The sequence below is a fragment of the Amphiura filiformis genome, chromosome 7 (assembly GCF_039555335.1).
Source record: "Amphiura filiformis chromosome 7, Afil_fr2py, whole genome shotgun sequence".
NCBI classification, from domain to species: domain Eukaryota; kingdom Metazoa; phylum Echinodermata; class Ophiuroidea; order Amphilepidida; family Amphiuridae; genus Amphiura; species Amphiura filiformis.
The window spans coordinates 12,213,722-12,233,711 of NC_092634.1; positions in this window are offsets into that span (position 1 = coordinate 12,213,722).

A 19,990-nucleotide genomic window follows, 5' to 3' on the forward strand; every position below is an offset into this window, starting at 1 on the left:
ATTACCATGATTTTATTTCACAACTCAGCAACACACTTGACATTGTTTCCAATGAAAAAAAGACTTGTTACATCATGGGTGATTTTAATCTTGATCTTTTGGTTCATGAATCCTGCCCTAAAGTCTCTGGTTTCCTTAATTTATTTTACTCTCATGACTTCATTCCATATATAACCCGCCCCACACGCATACAAACTAATAGCAAAGGACACACGACCGCCACGTTGATTGACAACATCTTTACAAATGACCTTAATAGTACTATCACTTCTGGTATCACTGTCACTGACCTATCTGATCACTTTCCCATTTTTACAACACAACAAGCTAATAGACCTAAGTTGACCCCTACCCAATTGACCTACAAAAAACGTCAGCTTCGCCCCGATAATATCAAAGGCTTGACCAACGCCCTGTCACTTGTCGATTGGAATTTTTTTGAAAGTTCACCCAACCCCGAAGACGCCTATAATAAATTTAGCGATAAACTTAATAATCTTCTCGACATCCATTGTCCATTAATCAATAAAACAATCTCTAAACGTAATACACCAAAAAAACCTTGGGTAACCAAAGGACTTATTCAATCGATAAAAACTAAAGATAAACTATACAAAAAATACATCCTAAAACCTTCACAAGAAAATAAAATTAAATACAATAAATATAGAAATTATCTAAATATACTACTTAGAACAAGTAAAAAAAATCACATTACAGCCAAAATTGAAAATTATAAAGACAACACTAAAAAGATGTGGGAAACATTAAATAACTTACTAGGTCGTAATAAAAAATCTAAATTTCCGGACTTCTTCATAAATAATGATGGTACTAAAATAACTAATAATAAACAAATCACTGAGAACTTCAATTTATTTTTTGCTAATATTGGAATAACTCTTGCTAGTAAAATCCCTGATCCACCTCCTGACTTTGAAAACTCGTTCTCTCTTAATGATAATCCTAAAAGTATGTTTTTATCCCCAACGTCTCCAGAAGAGATTATTAAATTAACATCTAAATTAAAAAACAGCCATAGCAGCGGTAATGACGGTATTAGTAACATCCTACTGAAGCAAATTATTATACCAATTAGTGGTATTCTTTCACATATATTTAATTTATCTTTTGCAACAGGTACCATACCCTCTACTTTAAACAAGCAAATGTCACACCTATTTTCAAAAGTGGTGACAAACACGATTTCACTAACTATAGGCCTATTTCTATTTTACCTGCCATATCCAAACTTCTAGAAAGAATCGTGTATGTAAGAATTTATGATTTTATTACTGCCCATGGTATCTTAACCAAACATCAATTTGGGTTTAGACCTAAACGATCCACCAACATGGCCATCAATGATGTGTACTGCAGGATTGCCGATAACCTTGATAACCAACTTCATACCATTGGAATCTTCCTAGATCTTAGCAAGGCCTTCGATACCATAAACCACAGCATCCTTCTTAACAAACTTCATCACTATGGTATACGGGGCCTTGCTAATGATTGGATTAAAAACTATCTTTCCAACAGAAGTCAACGTGTATTACTTGATAACTGTTTTTCTAGGTCTATCGGTATATCCTGCGGTGTTCCCCAGGGATCAATCTTGGGTCCTCTCTTGTTCTTACTATACATCAACGATCTCCCATGTACCACCTCCGTTCCTAATTTTACACTATTTGCTGACGACACCAGTATTCTCTTCTCGCATCAAGACCCCAAAACCCTTGAACTAAACATAAATAATGAACTAAAAATAATATCAAACTGGTTTAAGTTAAATAAACTCTCATTAAACATAAAGAAAACTAATTATATGGTCTTTAAAAATAAACACAGTAATAAACCTGACGTCACTTATGACATTAAAATTGATAATACCCCAATTGAAAAGGTCACCACAACTAAATTTTTAGGCCTACTCATTGATCATAATATGTCATGGCATTCTCACACTCAACACATATCAAAAATTGTTTCAAAATACAATGGCGTCATACGTAAGGTCCGACAATTCCTTCCTGCACACTCTCTTGTTACACTTTATAATTCCCTAGTCCTTCCTTACATTTCCTATGGCGCTCTTATCTGGGCTGACCACAATAACAGCTTCCTTGATTCACTCTTCCTTCTTCAAAAGAGAGTCATTAGGACATGTACCCTTTCCCTATGGCTTGACCACACAGACCCACTTTTCTCTTCCCTACACACACTTAAAGTTCAGGACATTTACAAACAACAACTTGCCACATTCATGTACCAATTTCACAATAATCTTCTCCCAAATGACCTTCTGCACGACAACTTCTTCAACACCAGCACCTTAAACCACCCCTATAACACCAGACATGTACATGACACCTATATTACCCCCACACGAACGATTTTGGCTAGTAATACGATGAAATCACAGGGGCCTAAACTATGGCATGAACTTCATCATGATAACAAAAATTCACCATCTTGTGCATCATTCAAATCTAAAATCAAGAAAAGCATTATCAGTAGCTACATCTCTAATTAACTCTCTCTCTCTCTCTCTCTCTCTCTCTCTCTCTCTCTCTCTCTCTCTCTCTCTCTATCTCTCTATCTATCTCTGTCTCTCTCTCTCCCTTTCTCTTTGTTTCCCTCCCTCTTATTATTGTCGGATTATTGATCTGCACCTATGTTAGTCTGTAATTAGTTAAAGAGGTCCCTGCACCCCCACGCTTCGCGTTTAGCAGGGACCTCGTCATTCAATATCCTTCATGTTGATATATGTATTATGCATAACTATTTGATTCCTAAATGCAAGATTTAGTGTAGGTCTATACCTACATTATTATGTAAATATGATTGTTATACTATATTAGTATACCCTGTACACCTGCATTTACGATATTCATGTTTTGATCTCAAATATACTTTATTATACCCTGATTACCTACATTTTAATTGTGGAATGTATGATTTATTGTAGGCCTACACCTACATTCAGAGAGTACAGTGTATTAATATACCCTGCCTACACCTGCATTCACATAGTACATTATATTAATATACCCTGTATACCTACCTATTTATGTTAATGAATTTAGATGTATAATGTTGTCATTATAATATTATATCCTTGATACCTATATTCTCATGTATAACATAATTTTGATTATTGTCATATCCTGAGTTATACTTCTAATCATGTTAGGTATATTATAGTACATTGCTTCTGATATATAACTTGTTTTAAATCTTGCATTAATAATTGCTTTCACAATTAATATTGATGTTTACTTTTACTCCAATTGATTTGTATATTGTATATATATATAATATATTGTATTTGATGTTGATATTGTTTGATGAATAAAATATGAATGAATGAATGAATGTACACCTATTGTTTTAAAAACACTTAATTTGGACTATGTTCCTTCGAAATCTCACAAAACTATTATATCGCTGCATATTTCTGGAACCATGCGTTCATCTTAAAGTGATAAATGGATTCTGAAGTGACAAGTAGCTCTAGAAAGACAGAAAAAAATCACTGCATTTCCGGCGCAATATTTTGAAACTAATAAGAGAGTGCGTGTACAGGCGGTATTAACGTGTGATCATCCCGGAAGTCATTAAATCCTACTCGATCAAAATTAGTATAGGTGTGACGGTACTTTTAAAACTTACTGATTTATTGGACCTAATTTCTTTTGTTTTAGTATATAAAAGGTGCAGTGCCGATTCTCTCGAAGTATAAGAAGCAAGGATAACAAAAAAGAACTATCATTTAAATTTGTGCGTTCATTCTGTATACACATTTTGTACCTAATATCTTAATTTGCCTGACTCGAAAAATGTCGAAAGCAGTGCCAAAATCAAATCGCCGTCGCAGTCGTATTAACTATACTTCTCATCAGCTACAAAGTATGGAAGCCGTATTTGCTGATAACCAGTACCCTGATTATAGGTCAAGAGAAGCGCTATCTGATGCTATTGGTTTAACGGAATCTAGAATTCAGGTAAATATAAGTTATACTTATTATTATTAATTTGCTTTTTATTAAAAAAACACGCATTCTCATATTAAAATAATTTTGTTCAATATAATCTAACATTATTTCTTTTTCTTATTTCGCAGGTATGGTTCCAGAATCGACGCGCTCGACATAAGCACAGCCAAAAAGTGAAGAAGAGTGAAGGATCATCCAGACTCCTTCGAAGATCTCCATCGTATGAAGAATTCTCGCCGTCCAGTTCTACGCCATCGTCTCGTCCATCGTCTGTGGAGCCACCTTCGCCTGACACCTGCCCATGGTCAACGTATTCTGAATCACCGTCTTTGTCTCATCTAAAGATACCAACTGTTCTTTCACCGCCTTCAAGTCGTTGCAGAGAAGCTTGTTGTTCTCCTCCATCCATCAGTTTGTCTCCTCCTTCATTCAGGTTTGCCAACCTGTCGACTTTTAGTTTTGAAGACAATTTGTGGCCTATTTCTGATGACTTTTTATACTGAAACATTGAATTATATACATTTTGCTTTAAAAAAAAAACACGTATGCCAAATATCTGTATATATAAATTTGCTTTGTAATAAAAAATATGATGTTAAATTTGCAATAAAATGGAATATCATCTACTGGATCATTTAATTGTATTTTATATTTTAAAAAAAAACACATGTACGCCTAATAACTGTATAATAAATTTACTTTGTAATAAAACACGGTGTTGAACTGGTAATAAAATAAAATAGTATTTAAATAATTATTGCCACAAATATTGAAGAGTTGCTGTCGTGTGGATATGGTCATTTATAGGTATGATTGATGCAATAAAAAGATTTGCAATATGAAATAGAGCGTTAAACCATATCGGAAATTCGGTGCTATCTTCAGTAGATAGCTTTTCATTATTTACAATAAATGCATTCAAAGATTATAGATCTAATAACACGAATAGAGCAAAACGCAATAACTTCGATGAAAGTCATTCACTCTATCATTTGCCGTGTTTTCTTTAACGTGAAAGCTATTTTTGTGAGGTAGAAAGTCATAGCAACACATTCTATAACCATGATATCGGTTCTATATTTGTATGCGTCAGTGTACACCTATTGTTTTAAAAACACTTAATTTGGACTATGTTCCTTCGAAATCTCACAAAACTATTATATCGCTGCATATTTCTGGAACCATGCGTTCATCTTAAAGTGATAAATGGATTCTGAAGTGACAAGTAGCTCTAGAAAGACAGAAAAAAAATCACTGCATTTCCGGCGCAATATTTTGAAACTAATAAGAGAGTGCGTGTACAGGCGGTATTAACGTGTGATCATCCCGGAAGTCATTAAATCCTACTCGATCAAAATTAGTATAGGTGTGACGGTACTTTTAAAACTTACTGATTTATTGGACCTAATTTCTTTTGTTTTAGTATATAAAAGGTGCAGTGCCGATTCTCTCGAAGTATAAGAAGCAAGGATATCAAAAAAGAACTATCATTTAAATTTGTGCGTTCATTCTGTATACACATTTTGTACCTAATATCTTAATTTGCCTGACTCGAAAAATGTCGAAAGCAGTGCCAAAATCAAATCGCCGTCGCAGTCGTATTAACTATACTTCTCATCAGCTACAAAGTATGGAAGCCGTATTTGCTGATAACCAGTACCCTGATTATAGGTCAAGAGAAGCGCTATCTGATGCTATTGGTTTAACGGAATCTAGAATTCAGGTAAATATAAGTTATACTTATTATTATTAATTTGCTTTTATTAAAAAACACGCATTCTCATATTAAAATAATTTTGTTCAATATAATCTAACATTATTTCTTTTTCTTATTTCGCAGGTATGGTTCCAGAATCGACGCGCTCGACATAAGCACAGCCAAAAAGTGAAGAAGAGTGAAGGATCATCCAGACTCCTTCGAAGATCTCCATCGTATGAAGAATTCTCGCCGTCCAGTTCTACGTCATCGTCTCGTACCTCGTCTGTGGAGCCACCTTCGCCTGACACCTGCCCATGGTCAACGTATTCTGAATCACCGTCTTTGTCTCATCTAAAGATACCAACTGTTCTTTCACCGCCTTCAAGTCGTTGCAGAGAAGCTTGTTGTTCTCCTCCATCCATCAGTTTGTCTCCTCCTTCATTCAGGTTTGCCAACCTGTCGACTTTTAGTTTTGAAGACAATTTGTGGCCTATTTCTGATGACTTTTTATACTGAAACATTGAATTATATACATTTTGCTTTTAAAAAAAACACGTATGCCAAATATCTGTATATATAAATTTGCTTTGTAATAAAATATGATGTTAAATTTGCAATAAAATGGAATATCATCTACTGGATCATTTAATTGTATTTTATATTTTAAAAAAAAAAACACATGTACGCCTAATAACTGTATAATAAATTTACTTTGTAATAAAACACGGTGTTGAACTGGTAATAAAATAAAATAGTATTTAAATAATTATTGCCACAAATATTGAAGAATTGCTGTCGTGTAGATATGGTCATTTTAAGGTATGTTTGACGCAATAAAAAGTTTTGCAATTTGAAATAGACCGTTAAACCATATCGGAAATTAGGTGCTATCTTCAGTAGATAGCGTTTTCATTATTTACAATAAATGCATTCAAAGATTACAGATCTAATAACACGAATAAAGCAAAACGCAATAACATCGATGAAAGTCATTCACTCTATCATTTGCCGTGTTTTCTTTAACGTGAATGCTATTTTTGTGAGGTAGAAAGTCATAGCAACACATTCTATAACCATGATATCGGTTCTATATTTGTAGGCGTCAGTGTACACCTATTGTTTTAAAAACACTTAATTTGGACTACGGTATGTTCCTACGAAATCTCACAAAACTATTATATCGCTGCATAAGTTTCTGGAACCATGCGTTCATCTTAAAGTGACATATGGATTCTGAAGTGACAAGTAGCTCTAGAGAGACAGAAAAAAAAAAGAATCACTGCATTTCCGGCGCAATATTTTGAAACTAATAAGAGAGTGCGTGTACAGGCGGTATTAACGTGTGATCATCCCGGAAGTCATTAAATCCTATACTCGATCAAAATAAGTATAGGTGTGACGGTACTTTTAAAACTTACTGATTTATTGGACCTAATTTCTTTTGTTTTAGTATATAAAAGGTGCAGTGCCGATTCTCTCGAAGTATAAGAAGCAAGGAAAAAAAAAAAGAACTATCATTTAAATTTGTGCGTTCATTCTGTATACACATTTTGTACCTAATATCTTAATTTGCCTGACTCGAAAAATGTCGAAAGCAGTGCCAAAATCAAATCGCCGTCGCAGTCGTATTAACTATACTTCTCATCAGCTACAAAGTATGGAAGCCGTATTTGCTGATAACCAGTACCCTGATTATAGGTCAAGAGAAGCGCTATCTGATGCTATTGGTTTAACGGAATCTAGAATTCAGGTAAATATAAGTTATACTTATTATTATTAATTTGCTTTTATTAATAATTAAAAAACACGCATTCTCATATTAAAATAATTTTGTTCAATATAATCTAACATTATTTCTTTTTCTTATTTCGCAGGTATGGTTCCAGAATCGACGCGCTCGACATAAGCACAGCCAAAAAGTGAAGAAGAGTGAAGGATCATTCAGACTCCTTCGAAGATCTCCATCGTATGAAGAATTCTCGCCGTCCAGTTCTACGTCATCGTCTCGTCCATCGTCTGTGGAGCCACCTTCGCCTGACACCTGCCCATGGTCAACGTATTCTGAATCACCGTCTTCGTCTCATCTGAAGATACCAACTGTTCCTTCGCCGCCTTCAAGTCGTTGCAGAGAAGCTTGTTGTTCTCCTCCAGCCATCAGTTTGTCTACTCCTTCATTCAGGTTTGCCAACCTGTCAACGTTTAGTTTTGAAGACAATTTGTGGCCTATGTCTGATGACTTTTTATATTGAAACAATGAATTATTTAATTACAGTATGCTTAAAAAAAACTCGTAGGCCAAATATCTGTATAATATAAATTAATTTGCTTTGTAATAAAAACATGATGTTAAATTTGCAATAAAATGGAATACCATCAACTGGATTATTTAATTGTATTTGTATTTTTAAAAAATATGTACGTCTATTAACTGTATAATAAATTTACTTTGTAAGAAAACACGGTGTTGAACTGGTAATAAAATGAGATAGTATTTAAATAATTATTGCCACAAATATTGAAGAGTTGCTGTCGTGTGGATATGGTCATTTATAGGTATGTTTGATGCAATAAAAAGTTCTGCAATATGAAATAGAGCGCTAAACCATATCGTTAATTCGGTGCTATCTTCAGTAGATAGCGTTCTCATTATTTATGCATTCAAAGATTTTAGATCTAATAATACGAATAAAGCAAAGCGCAAGAACTTCGATGAAAGTCATTCACTCTATCATTTGCCGTGTTTTCTTCAACGTGAAAGCTATTTTTGAGAAAGTCATAGCAACATAATTATATAACCATGATATCGGTTCTAGATTTGTTGTGTCCGTGTACACCTATAGTTTTAAAAACGCTTAATTTAGACTATGTTCTTTCGAAAATGATTTAATAATAATATGAATGTTTTACTTGAATCTTATTAAACGATGTTCTTGCAAAACCTCGCGAATGTTTTTATTTAATCTCACAAAACTATAATAGCGCTGCATATTTCTGGAATCGTGCGTACATCTTAAAGTGACAAATGGATTCTGAAGTGCCAAGTAGAGAGAGACAGAAAAAAGAATCACTGCATTTCCGGCACAATATTTTGAAACTAATAAGAGAGTGTGTGTAGAAGCGGTATTAACGTGTGATCATCCCGGAAGTCATCAAATTCTACTCAATCAAAATTAGTATAGGTGTGACGGTACTTTTAAAACTTACTGATTTGTTTTAGTATATAAAAGGTACAGTGCCGATTCTCTCGCAGTATAAAAAGCAAGGATAACAACCCAGAACTATCACTTAAATTTGTGACTTCATTGTGTATACACATTGTATTTGTATTAAAAAAATATATGTACGTCTATTAACTGTATAATAAATTTACTTTGTAAGAAAACACGGTGTTGAACTGGTAATAAAATGAGATAGTATTTAAATAATTATTGCCACAAATATTGAAGAGTTACTGTCGTGTGGATATGGTCATTTATAGGTATGTTTGATGCAATAAAAAGTTCTGCAATATGAAATGAGCGCTAAACCATATCGTAAATTCGGTGCTATCTTCAGTAGATAGCGTTCTCATTATTTATGCATCTAATAATACGAATAAAGCAAAGCGCAAGAACTTCGATGAAAGTCATTCACTCTATCATTTGCCGTGTTTTCTTCAACGTGAAAGTTATTTTTGAGAAAGTCATAGCAACATAATTCTATAACCATGATATCGGTTCTAGATTTGTTGTGTCAGTGTACACCTATAGTTTTAAAAACGCTTAATTTAGACTATGTTCCTTCGAAAATGATTTAATAATCATATGAATGTTTTACTTGAATCTTATTAACCGATGTTCTTGCAAAACCTCGCAAATGTTTTTATTTAATCTCACAAAACTATAATAGCGCTGCATATTTCTGGAATCGTGCGTACATCTTAAAGTGACAAATGGATTCTGAAGTGCCAAGTAGAGAGAGACAGAAAAAAGAATCACTGCATTTCCGGCGCAATATTTTGAAACTAATAAGAGAGTGTGTGTAGAGGCGGTATTAACGTGTGATCATCCCGGAAGTCATCAAATTCTACTCAATCAAAATTTGTATAGGTGTGACGGTACTTGATGATTTAATAATAATATGAATGTTTTACTTGAATCTTATTAAACGATGTTCTTGCAAAACCTCGCGAATGTTTTTATTTAATCTCACAAAACTATAATATCGCTATTATAAATAATTAAAAAACACGCATTAAAATTATTCTGTTCGATATAATCTAAAATTATTTCTTTTTCTTATTTCGCAGGTATGGTTCCAGAATCAAATCCTACTCAATCAAAATTAGTATAGGTGTGACGGTACTTTTAAAAGTTACTGATTTATTGACGCTAATATTTTTCTTTTAGTATATAAAAGGTACAGTGCCGATTCCCTCGCAGTATAAAAAGCAAGGATATCACAAAAGAACTATCACTATCACAAATTGGTCTAAAAACCTTCCAATACTATCTTTGATGGTTTACCTTTGTCGTAGAATTAACTCTTTTCCAGAAACTGTCATGTTTTCTCAAAATCCATATCCATGAATGTTGTGTAATCTGGGATGATATACTTTCGTGCTTATATTATGGTACCCCATATGCTAGGAGAGCCTCGATCTGGCACGATGACTGGGAATTGAACCAGTCACATAATACTGTTTAAAGTTACATAATTTTTCCTTTCATTTTTGCCAGTTCAAGGTTCCTTTTCATGCCATGGGCGAATATGGGTACTGCAAAACTCAATTTAACAAATTGTCATAAAAGCCTTTCTCAAAAACAGTTTGGGGATAAAATAAAAACTCGACCAGCGGTTGACCGGCGGTTACCTGTGGTTAAACTGCGTTCCATTGCTTAAAAAATAGAAACTGGCTCCAACCGGGTGGAACTGCCCAAAACCGGTGGTCTTTAGTTTTGATTTCATCCCTTAGGCTTTAGCCAACGAAATGTCCTGTGTGTCCAGGAGACATCAGAATTCTTGATGAAATAAAGACATACACAAAACAGGTATCATTTTTTATGACATGACAGTATTCCTTTATTCTCATCTATCATTATAAGTCAGTTTCATGATCACTCAAAACATATAACTGAATATATGAATATAAAACCCACCAAAGTCCATATGTTGGCCAAATTGAGTTAAGCATGAGAAATTGTTGCTATACATAGGCCTGTCATATGTATGAAAGAACAACTCAAATTCATCATCTGTGTCTATTGAGCATGTGAGACTAGTGGTAATCTCATTTCAAAGTTGTTGTCCTTGTATATGATTCAAAAAACCACCCAAGTCCAAAATTTAAAATGAACCCTACAAAGTCCCTGAAATGCTAATCGTCATACTTTATCCACTCATTTGCACGTAAAACTTACCATATTGACCAGGTAAATCTAACTGAAGGAATTAAAATGATACACAGGATTTTCTCACAAAATCACTTCCCATGGACTTGGGTGGGTTTTGTATTCATGTATTCAACTGGTTGAACAGTTTGGCATCATCAATATAAACTTATACCACATTAGGTCTGGATCAGAGGCATAGCAGGGGGAACTTCCCCCACAGAAATTTTTCATTTGAAGCCATCCCTAACAAGTCCTATAACGGAATATAGAATATAACACCTTACAAAAGGCAATAGAAAAGAAATGTATATTGATAAAATCTTAGAAGGACTGGCCACCTCTAACTCTGAAGAGTGGCGTGCCCAAAGGGGGCGGGAACCAGGTTTTTTATATTTTTTATTATTTAACAGTGCTCGAAGTAAACTTTATAAATCTAATGATGTATACTTAAATATACATATGGAAGATATACACTTTTTCTCAAGACCTGAATTTTGTTGGTGGTTTGTGGAAAATCCATATCTTCAAAATGAAAGGTCAAATTTTTCAATTGATCATCAGGTTTTCATCCCAGCTACATACACTTTAAGTACATATTGTAATGATTTAATCTGTAGGCCATGGCATTTCACTATGTTAAATATCAAAAATTTCAGTTTTTAATCATTTGCCATCAAATTTGTATTATATCGCAAATTTCAAAAAAATCAATGTGCTCTCATGTCCCACAAAAAATACTGTGCAAATGTCCATACCCCAGCCCTTAAGGAGAACACTCAAATTTCTTTTATGACAACAAAATGGGGCCTTATGACAACTAAAACAAGATTGTATCAAATAGCATGCAATAAACATCTTACAAATTGCATTTCACTGGGTGAGTGCAATATAGCCGTATCAACTTTTTTGGAAATTTTGCAGGTTTTTTCATGTTCAAGGGCATTTCAGCATATTATTAAAAGGGCATTTTGTGACCCACAGCCTCATCCCCCCACTTTTCTCATAAATAGTTATAATATAGGTGATATGTTTATGTACAAAAAAAATTCTTGCAGATTAATTTGTTTATCAAAAATATCGTCAAATTTGAATTACGTTCTGGTGTACCAGAACGAAATTACAACACAGTGGCCTATGAAACAGTGTAATATGTGACATGATCAAGGGGAATGAGTCACATGTCGGCCCTGGTCGAAAATGAGTTTTACACATGTTTCTAAAGAGGACATTTAGAGCTTTCAGAAACTGAAAAACCCATGTTAATATGACTTTTCTTTGTGAAGTTACATCAATTTATCAACCGCTGAAAACAATATAAAACAAAAGAATTTTAACACTTTCTTTACCAATATCTCAAAATCAATATTAGCGACATCCGACTCATTTCCCTTGATCGTGTCACATATACATATTAAATCATGCATAACTTGCAAACGCAAAATCAGAATCAACTGAAATTTTGGGAATAAGCTTCTTTCGTGGATATCTACTGAAAAGTGTCATAGTAAGAGGATGCACAAGATACTCCTTTAAATATTAATTGAAATTTAACTAATTTATTTGAAGACTTGAAAAATGGCTTTACATTTATACAGTTTCCTATATAATTCATTAAATAACTAAATTTCTTCAAAACGGTGCATAACATTGGATATATGACTATATTGCAGACACCTGTCGATTTGTGAAAAAGCGACTTGTGTATTTGATACATACTGGTAAACTTACTAACAATATTCCTATAGGCTACCTTAGTACCTTCATTCAAATTGGATACTGTATACCCAGTGTAATGTGCAAAATCATATCAATTATCGGGTAGTTGTAAATTTAGTAACGTATCGAAACGTATGGAAATGGGTGGAAAAGGATTGAAATGGATGGAAATAAGATAGGAACGGATCGAAAAGGATGAAAATGGGTCGAATAAATCAAAATATGACTTCGAACATCTTAAAATGGGTACAATAAGAGCTAAAATTCATCAAAATGTGTTTCACCCGTCGGTCAAATAATACAAAGCTCGTCTCCGAAGACTTCACCACCATCAGTGCTATAGCCGATACGTGATACCAATAGCTTCCTCCATGCTTTCAGCGGCATGGAAACACTATAAAGTTTCTTCAACTTCATTCAATTATTTAATTCAATAAACTAACTTTCTTTCTTTCCTTCTTTCTTTCTTTCCTTCTTTCCTTCTTTCTTTCTTTCTTTCTTTCTTTCTTTCTTTCCTTCCTTCCTTTCTTTCTTTCGTTTCTTTTTTCTCTCTTTCTTTCTTTCTTTCTTTCTTTCTTTCGGGAGGCTTTCTTTCATGGAGGAGGGATAATACCTACGTTAATTTCATTCTCATTTTTTCTCTATCTCTCAATAAATTTCGATTCTTATTGCTTTTTTTTTTTGGTCTTACCTTTTTATTTCTTTCTCTTTCTTTTCGTGTCTTTTTTCTTATATTTTGTATTTTGTCTTTCATTTTTCTTTTTCTTTTCTTTTCTTTTCTTTTCTTTTCTTGTGTCTTCATTTGTTTTCTTATCTTCCCTATTTCTGCATTTCTTTTTTCTTGCTTCTTCTTTTCATGCAAATAAAATTCAAATAATGGAAGGAAAAAGAACAATTTTGTTTTAATTAATCAATTAACGCAAGAAGGAAATAATGAAAGAACAATTCTTCTTTAATTAAGAATAAATAAATTGATTTTTATTGATTTTTAGATTAATATGAAATGATATTAATAAATTAAATAAATAATTGTACTTAATTTTTTCTCAATAACATTACTTATTAGCATTAAATAAACACCATGCATTTTTTTACCATCCAAGTCTAAAATCATAAAATAATGACCTTGGTGACCTTGACCCACTAACCAAAACAAACTTTTGCTTTAGTGAAAATTCTCTGGTCACAATCCACACTCTCCCCGACCTCCATGCAATTAGCTATTGCAGCAATTCAGAGCTGTAGCAATTCGTGCATGTTTACTTGCGCTGGCGATTTGAAAACATTTCTTCGTTTATAATTTTGTACGTTTTTGCGAGTACCTTTGCATCAATTTCGATCCATGGTGGCATATTTTGACCCATTTCCATCCATTCTTACCCATTTCCATCCGTTCCTACCCATTTCCATCCTTTTCCATCCTTTTCCACCCATTTCCATACGTTTCGATACGTTACTAAATTTACAACTACCCATCAATTATCATGTCAAGGTCACACTGTTACCCAGTGTTATACCATGGAAGTACTGGTTATACTCAGTATGGTATTACTTGACAGTAAATATAATCATGGAAGTACTAGTACTTCCATGCTGTAATGAAATGTTGAAAGTGGAAATGAAATGAAATGAAATTGGAAAGAGCAAGAAAGGACAGGAAAAGGAACAGAGATAGAGTAGGGTAGGATAGGGCCAAGTATGGTCAGGGCGGGTCGGGTCGGGTCGGGTAGGGTAGGGTAGGGTAGAGTAGAGTAGAGTAGAGTAGAGTAGAGTAGAGTAGAGCAGAGCAGAGTAAAGTAAAAGAGAAAAGAGGAGAGTAGAAAAGAGGAGAGAGGAGAGGAGGGGAGTGGAGGGGAGAGGGCAAAAGAAGAGACAAGTGGAAGGAAGAAAGGGTTGCTACTCTCAAAGCCATGAAGGGTGTTCTGAGGGAAGGACAGGGAATAGGTACTGACAAAAAACCACTTTTGGATTGTTATGCAAATATTTAGAAATGGTCTATTCCAGTTGAAATCCATGGACATGACCTTCCACACAGGGTGACTCCATTCAAAATCTTCACCCCCTGTGTGGGTGACTAAGGTCATGTCTTCCATAGGGGGTGTAAGGATTTCAACTGAAAAAGCCCATTGCCATGGAAACATAAAAACAATTTGTTTTTACATGACTTCATTATATAATATACAACTGTCTGTTATATCTTGTCTGTCTACCCATATGTCTTTTATTGCTATTTGCTGACTTGAGTTTTGAAGATCTATGAAATTAGTCAAACTTTTTTTGACACTTATTCAACTCAAAAAGCTGCAATCAACAAGCTACCATACATGCATACAAATGAAGAAAATCAGGGAGCAAATTAATGAAAGAATCATTAATTTATTCCTGAACTATAATGATATGCTTCAACCATACTTAGTCCCACAAATTTTGTTCCTTGTATTCACTAGCCCCCTTCCTCCTGACCCCACAGAAAACACTTGATCCATAATTTAATATGACCCACAACATATTGAAAATGCAAATTGGCTAATACGAAAGTGACACAAAGTATACAGCATGAAAACCATCATGCTTTATCACCCCACAACCAAGTTTCATGTCAGTCTTACTTGGCATCTTGGAGGTAGAGCGGATTAATGGATATTGAGATGGCTGGGTAATCTTACACAGGGGGAGTGTGGAATTTGAATGGAATAGCCAACTGAGTACATAATAATAGAATTGAAATTAAATTAACTAAAAACAACAAATCAGGCACAAAATAGACTAACAATAGACCATTTCAAATCAAGATTGCAAAGGTTTGGAACATCAGGGACAGTGAGCGGTATTTATTCCGTAAGGGGTCAAAATGGTGGACAAGAAATGTCATGAATCACAGTACCATTTTGAGTGAAAATACAGCTTATTTAGCCAATGTCAACATAGGGTCATTGATAAGATATTTTCCCGAAATATTGAACTAACACCTCCGCTATTTGGCACTTCATAATATGACAGTAATGGAACGAAAAGTGCAAATGTTGTCATTTTCGGCACTTTAGATTTGGACAAATTTACACTTAACAAAAAAATGGCAAAGGCCCAAAAAGTCCCCTTTTTTGACTGCAAAAGTCCCATTTGTGAGCGTATCGAGCGAAAAAATAGAGGTTTTTTATGCATTTTTGGTCCAAAAATGTCCAAATCCACCCACCCCCAGTTCAAAAAGGTCCACATTTTGAAAAAAAGTCCACTTTTTTAAAATTAGCACCCCCCTCCAAATAAATCCTGGCTACGGGCCTGGGCTAAATAGTTGCATTTGTGTTAGTGGTGATGTCCCAGAATTATAATTGATTTGAAATGGTCTATTGATTTCAATCTCCATTCTACAGAGAACAAATATGCTCAAGTCTACTCTCAAAACCTATTACTCTAGTGACCAACCTGCAGTCACTGTTTATCATACATCGTGTATGGTAGGAAATTTGTAATCTAGTATTTTTCTTTTTACGATCAAAATTAAAACTTACTGCACATTATTATATATAAATTTGTACTTCCAAAAAATATTTGTAATGCAAATTTGCAGGTGAATGGTACAATAATTCTTAGCAAAAGTTCTTTAATGTTAAGGTAGGAACATTGCATAGGCATATGCAGCAAAATAGCCACAATATCAAATCAGAACTGTGTATCCATATAAAATATATTACCAATTTAAGATAAGTCTACTCCACCTATATTTAAGCTTTCATTTTTGTAATAAAATTAACTGAAATGTAGTTCTATAAAGGGGATATAAAGGAGAGAAAATTATATTTTAAACAAAGTATCATTTTTCAAACATTTTAGTGAACGAGGCTTAGTGCCAAAACCACTCTTTGTACAAAGCATTTCCTTCATGATAAAAATATCATTAAACGAAAATGCTTTATTGGTAAATATTAAAAATTGGCAGGCAGGATTTTCTCACCCATCTACACACCCTGTATCATTTTAATAACATCTTTGCATGATACCACAGCCTATGTTCCTACCTTAAAGTGCAATTATTTTGCCACTTGATAAACTACAGATAAAGTTTAAATTAGAAAAGAATGGCTTCACCCACATTTCCCACCATACAGAACAAAACTAGTACTTTCTGCACTTCAACAAGTGTTTACTTTTTTCTATTTTCTAGCTATCATCATATCAGAAACACATAACCAAAGCATCAGTATTAGGGGCTGTTGTCGACAAGGTTGTTGTCGACAATATTGTTGGCAAAGCAATTTTCCTGAACGTTGACAAGCATGGACTAATTATTGACAAAGACTCATTAAAAATATTACAGGTAAGCTTAAGATCACAATTATTTACCATGAAATAACTTTTAGGTATAAAAAGTGATAATTGAGCACAAGCTGACAATATTATGATAGGGTGGATTAATCCCCTGAGCACTACCTGCCGATCTAACATTGCCTCTGATTGGTCAATTACATGATATCTTCATTTTAATCACCAATCAGAATGGAGTTTTGCAAATAATTCATCCCAATTTTTTGTTGTGGTGAAATTATTGTAACAATGTTGCTGATTGGGCCAATTGATAATGAAAACTTCTTTGTGACCAATAGGCAGGTAGTTCTCATGGAGTTCAAAACTTCATTTTGTAATGCCAAGTTACCAGTATGATTACGTGCAACTGACAGTAATATTTTGATGCAAATAATCATGCATAATGTGGTCTGCACTTAATATTTTGTCTTTATTGATTTATTGCTTTGTCGACAACTGGCCAACGTCGGATCTTGAGATTTGACAATTGTTGACAATGACAATTCTACTCGACAACAGCCCTAATCAGTATAGACCATTTAGAACAACATAAAATAGGTCATTTCAAAGCAAACAAAAATAATTTGAAGCTCTGAAGTGAACAAAAATGCAAAAAATACTACTTTTAAAAATATCATACCATACATACTGACATGTGATTTTTGTTTGGATAACTACAAAACCAAGAGAATCAGACATGAAAAATTATTACTATATTTACAAGAAACTAGAGCATGAAGTCAATTCACCTTTTTGTTAAATCCAGAAAGACTTTGCGATTGGATGCGCACATCAACACCACTTCCCATACCTTTGTACAAGAACCAATTGTTGTAAATATGCGATAAATCCATACTTTTACAGTCTGGCGTATACGTGAATGCAAGTTAATGGAAGGGGGCGCATGCCTGTAACTTGTTTGCATATACACGCTTTCATGTTGAATTCAGTATTTTGGAGGTAGCGGTTAAACATTGCCGCTTTATTCTGTAGTTTTATTGCCGATATCAACAAAGAAATCCCCAATCTTCTTGTAAGGTTGAGTGACAATGACTAACTGACATTCCTCATGAAATAATCATGTGAAGTGAATTATAATTATCTTTAGCGTGTATTCGTTGTTGAAAGGGATTCAATCAACGCTTCACCGTTGTTCATACTTCGCTTGGGCAGCTAACTTGCGTCCGGCGCGTCTGTGTGGTTTACTTCACTCAGGCAGCTAAAGATGCCCGAGCAAAGTAAACCACGCAGACATGCCGGACGTGAGTTGTTAAACGGTGATGAACAACGGTGAAGCATTGATTGAATCCTAAATCTTTACTATTCAATTCAACAATGTTCAATGTACACATACATGAATTGCTACGTCTTCAGGACTCCAATCTGCAATTGCAAAGGACTTCAAGATTTACCAAGCAGGTATATGGGCTATCTACAGAACAAGTTTGGATCAATAGGAGAAGGCGTAATAGTTCAGAACAATAGGAGAAGGCGTAATAGAGCCCTTGTGTGACATTTTTTGTGAAATCTGTCATATTCGGTGAAGCCACAAAATTATGGACCAAACAATACTAGATGTGCATGGGATGTAGCTTGAGAGGCCAAATGTCCCGGGCGCCTTGTTGGATGGGGTGCCAAATCGACTGCACCCAACGCGCAGTATAAATGGTGGAAGTCAAAATTGTCACTAGCATTTCAACATGACACTTTCACCATTTGAACACATTGGATGTGTCACAACAGCAGCATTCAGAGACATTCAAAATGTTCTTAAACTGCTAAAAAGTTGATCAATAGACCCACTGGTGTTAAAAATTTAACAATGTCAATTATTGGTGTCATATTATTTAAACTGGTGAATAATGGCACATTTTGTAAACAGTGAGAAGGTTTTTTTCTATGAAATCAAGTTAGGCGATCAAAAGGTATTACATTTATATGTGTGCCAGAGGTGTTCTGTGCATTTTACAGTGTCATGCTGATCATGTGGATCTGCATCAGTTTGGTTTGAAACTAGATCAATCTAGTTTCACCTGGATCATGTAGATACCTCCATATTGTCTGTTCTTGCATGGTCTGTAGTCCAAAGATAAACTGTTAAGTTGAGATTGAATTCCACACATCCCCTATGGACAACACAACCTTAATCTCCTACACAGGGGGGTATACATTTCAAATGGAACCACCCATTCAGATAACCCAATTTGAATTTACACTCCCTGTGTGGGAGATTAAGATCATGTCTTCAATAGGAGGTGTATGGATTTCAACTTTAATAGCCCTATTGGTAAAGTTATACAATGAGGTATGCCACCGACAAGCTGTACTTTATTCCCTAAATATGCACCTTTCTTAAAATAATCAATAGGGAATATGACAGGAGTGGCTTACCATATTCTTAACCCCATGAGAACTACCTGCCGATTGGCCAAAAAGCAACATCGTTAGAATAATTTCGCCATATAATAACTATTTGCAAAGCTCCATTCTGATTAGTGATTACAGTGAAGATATCATGTAACTGACCAATCAGAGGCAATGTTAGTTTTGCAGGTAATGCTCAGGGGGTTAAGTTGTGCCGTAGATTTGAATTGCAGGAATTACATGCATAGAACTAATAACTGCAAATTCAAATCTACAATTTTACAACCAAAAAACTACAACAAAACATTATTATTCAACAAGATGATCTACATAAATAAGAATTTATAAATAGTAATCTTCATAGATATTTGCAATTTTTAAATATAAACTTTAACTTTATTTATTTTATATACATATTTAAAAATTGAATACTTTTATCTAAGATACAAAAATTGGATTTACAATTATTAGGCTAAATCCAGATAGAGTAAAACACACATGTATATCCAGCTTTCTCTGTAAGAGTTTAGAATAAAACA